The 4,332-nt window shown below is 30.8% G+C and overlaps 1 long non-coding RNA gene across 1 annotated transcript; it reads right to left on the reverse strand.

The window, feature by feature from the left end:
- Nucleotides 1–522: 522 nt before the first annotated feature.
- On the reverse strand, nt 523–2,568 carry LOC138900820 (uncharacterized). The gene is made up of 3 exons (XR_011412136.1): nt 2,113–2,568; nt 760–1,587; nt 523–660 (listed from the first exon to the last, which is right to left on the reverse strand). It is a non-coding gene; the product is annotated as an uncharacterized lncRNA (long non-coding RNA).
- Nucleotides 2,569–4,332: the final 1,764 nt, after the last annotated feature.

Genomic DNA, 4,332 nt, shown 5'->3' on the forward strand with positions numbered 1-4,332 from the left:
ATGCTCATCATTTTTCGTAGAACTGCCAGTAAACTGCAAGCATAATTTGTTAGGCTATATACTTTATGAATGATAATAGAAACATAGACATGGTAAATATTGTTGTCCAAAATGAATATATTTTGAATGAAACCTTAGCATCAATGTTAGTATCCTTTTGACTGTTTATTGCCTGTAAAACAGACTTGATTGAATCATTGAGTAGTAGTCGAATGCTACCTAATTCTTCAAAACCTAAAGAACAAAAAGTTGTTATAATGTAGCTTACAATTAGAGGCTTATATATATATATATATATATATATATATATATATATATATATATATATATATGTATATATATATATATAAAGGTTCCAAGGTCTAAACCCACTAACGTATTAAAATAGAAAGAATTAACGAAATAATTTGCATAACATAAATTAAAGAAACCATTTAGGATTATGTATAAATGTTACCTTATCAACTTCTTTTCTTAATTTTTTATTTGTTTCACAATATCTTTCTTGTCATCTATTCCCATTGCTTGCTTATGTCCAGATGGAGATGGAGCATATGTCGGATGCTCGGCTTTTGTTTCAGCTTCTTCAAGTATGTATTCAACTTTGTCTGGCAAAATCATTCTTGAAAGCTCTTCTGGGGCTTCAAGTATGTTGGTGAACTAAGTGAAAAATAAAATTGGAGGGACCTAGTCATAATATGTATAAAATGTGTAGATAATTTGTATTAAATTATTTGTCCAGAAGTGAAAAATATTTACCTTGATCCATAATGGTTTGATTATTCTATCTTCCAATGCAGATAACCATATCTTGTCCTTACTAGCTGTCCAGTTAAGTATACGGGGGATCGAATTACCAACCCTTGTAGCCATATCAATGTTGATCGTAGAGCAACACTCATACAACCATATTTTTATAGCGAGTGCAAAACTTCGAATGAGATAAAAATGCACAGAAGGGTTGAGCTTGTACCTAACGGACTGAAGCAATTGTGTATAAGTTTCGATACCCCATGCGTAATTCGCATACTTCCCCGAGTCCACCAAGTAGAACCTAAAATGCTCTATCAAACCTAAATTATCTTTGTCTGAAGGACAGAGGAAGAATTCTATCAGATAGAAAATACACTGCTTAATTGCATCCTCATCATTCACCCAACTATGGCTGGTTACAATTTGTTTCAAGTATGACTTCTCAACTTTTTCCTTGTTCGGAAAATAGCTCCTCATTATTTTATCAGTCATACTTAGTTGTGTAACCAAAGTCCGTCATTTCTGTAAAACATCTAAGGCCAGTGATAAGGGAAAACTCTCTCAACATAAAGTTCAGCCTCTCATCTTTTATCTCTGCTGTAAAAAAGTCAGAACCAGATGCGTTCAATTCGTGCTTCATGAGAATGTGAATTGCCTGAGTTGGATACATATTTTGGGCAGGGAAAGAAAATACCCAAAACATGGCTTCTTAAATAACTTTAACCCATTTACAGATAATAACACCTTGATTTGACCAGGAATATCAGGATCGGATAATGTCTGGAACCCAGTGATGCCATAATCAATATCATGTGGTGAAAAAAATGTTCGATTCTGCACCAAAAGAAACAGTAAGTTAATAAAACTTGTTTGAAGACTAAAAAATAAAATAAATACATTTCAACTACAATTTAGCTACAATCAAAAAGACATTAATACATTGCATACAAGTAAGTTACAAAATTAGTAAACATATATAACAACTGACTACATTGAAGTTACAAATGCACTGATAAAATTATGTTTAGAGCAAAAAATTAGAAAGTAATAACTACACATAATATATACAATTTCTTTACAGAAAATGAAACTAACATCTACAAAATAGAGCAAATAATAACCAATAAAACCAACTAAATCATGTAGTACATTCCCTAACAAAATAATTTCGAATAATATACAAGAAATCTACAATTTACAGGAAAATGTAGAAAAATTGATAACCTACAACAAATATACACAATGTAGACAAAATATTTACAAATATAAAAAGAAACAAAAAATATCTATAGTCATGAGAATAAGAATAGGTTTTTTAACTTTAAAAAAAAATCAAAATTGTAACTAATAAAAATTTACCTTCTCCAATGATTGTTTGGGTGTAGTTTTTGGTGATTTTTGAACCTTCTTCTTTTTTGAAGGTTTGACAGTAGGAGAAACTCTGATTTTTTTTGTGTGCAGCTTTCGAGATAACTTCTTCTTCGACGAAATCATCATCGCGAGCAATTTCTTTTCCCTTCCACTTTAATGATTTAGCAGATGTCGAAACTTGACCAGCATCCCTATCATGCTTAAGTTTTGTTCGAGCTTATGTCCTAGCTTTACGATGGGAAAGCTTGGACTTTTTTTCTGATTTTGCATGTGCCAATTTCACTGCTTTTTTGGGTGAATCCTCTGAGAAAACACCCAAATCAAAAGTAGGAATATCACCAATATTAGCTTTTTTAGGGCTAATCTTCAGAACTGCTTTCTTCTTCATTGAAAGGGAAGGAAAAATTTAAGCCACTATTATTTTGGTAGGATTTAGAGCTAGAATTCAAAAAAATTGAGAGAGATTTTTGAAGAAAAGTGAAAGACGGGCGTTAATAGAAGGAGATAGTGCAGAAACGTGGGGGTATGAAGAGAGAAACGTGGGGGATTGTGATATGTACGTTAGAGAGATTATAGGAGTTAATTGATTCTCATTAAATTTCTAAAATGTACATAATTGATAAATTGTATATGCCTATGTAATTAAATTAAAACTTGAGTATGGAGGGTAATAAAGTTTCAAATAGTGTATAGGAATGTAAAAATCCCTTACAATTACTTGTAGTTGGCTTTAAAGAATTACACAAATAACTATTTTAGCCATTTTTTGGATTGCTATTTAGGGATTAGCTATTACTTATTTTGTCTTGAAAATTTGAATTAAAAATATTAACTTCAGAACTTTGTGTCCTGAAAAATTAAATTAAAAAACTAAATTCAGGATAAAGTGACTAATTTCTAAATAACAGCCCTCTAAAATAGCTACCTGGTACATTTCTACTTAAATAATCTAATGCTTGTTCAGAAGTTAAATCTATGTTAAACTCAATTTTTAAAGCCTGATGGGCTAGGTCTATCTTGTAACATAGGGCTGCAGATAATTTTTCTTGTTTTTTGGGAAAAATACAGAATTGGCTGATCGGTTGAAATTAATTGTATTTGCTAGTCAAAAAATATATAAAATCTGTATATTATATGTATATATACAAAATATATGTATATATTATCAGCTATTATTTTTGGCAACAGCTAAAAACATACATTTTTGTTTCTTTCTTTTGGGTGCAAATATGTCATATTGTAAAAAAAGCACGGGCTAGCCAGTTATCGGACTGATAATTAAAAAATAGTTAGCGTTTGCATAGTCATTGAAAAATAGCCACTATTTTGCTGCAACACGGGCCGATCCAGCAAAATATACTGGAGATTGGTGCACTTGTGTATGAACTTCCAGCATATTATGCTGGAACTCCAACACGCGAAAAGTTCCAGCATAATATACTGGAGAATGGAGCATCTGTGTATGAACTTCCAGCATATTATATTGGATCGATATATTATACTGGAACTCCAGTATATTGTGCTGGAATATTTTCTGGATTTTGAACAGTATTTTCGTTCAGATTTATCTTTACATGAAAAGTGGCTAAAATTCGATTACTTTTGAAATTGTGACTATTTTTCAATTACCGCTTGTAAATCTGACTATTTTTTTAAATTTTTCCCTGTCATATTTCCATACGATTAGTGACTTGGGCTATCAGAAAGTTTGCAACTTGGCGCAATTTAAGTTCCCTTTTTGAGTGACCCAAATGAGAAAACACTAAGCTGGTGGATTGGCACTATTTTCTGACAAGATACAAATTGCTAATTCTTGTCAGGTTAGCAGCTAATTTAAACTACCGCAAATGGGCCATATATACTCATGTATTTTCGAAAATGGTATAAAAATATCATTCATTATACTATTGGGTTATCTATACCCCTGCAGTTATACTTTGGGTTCAAATATACCCCTCATTTAAACGGGGACACGTATCATCATCTTGTTGGTCAATTCTAAATACTTCCTAATTAATTTAAAAAACTCATTATCTATACCTGAAAAATAATTTTATAAAGCAATTTTTTTTTGTAAAAACTTTTAAAAAACTGGTTTTTTTTAACCAAAAACTGAAAAAAACGAAAATATTTGTTTTCCAATTTTTACAAAAAACTGCTTTAAAAAAAATTGAAAAGCGATTTTCTAAAGCAATATTTTTGTAAAAA

The sequence above is a fragment of the Nicotiana tomentosiformis genome, chromosome 11 (genome assembly GCF_000390325.3).
Source record: "Nicotiana tomentosiformis chromosome 11, ASM39032v3, whole genome shotgun sequence".
Lineage (NCBI taxonomy): Eukaryota > Viridiplantae > Streptophyta > Magnoliopsida > Solanales > Solanaceae > Nicotiana > Nicotiana tomentosiformis.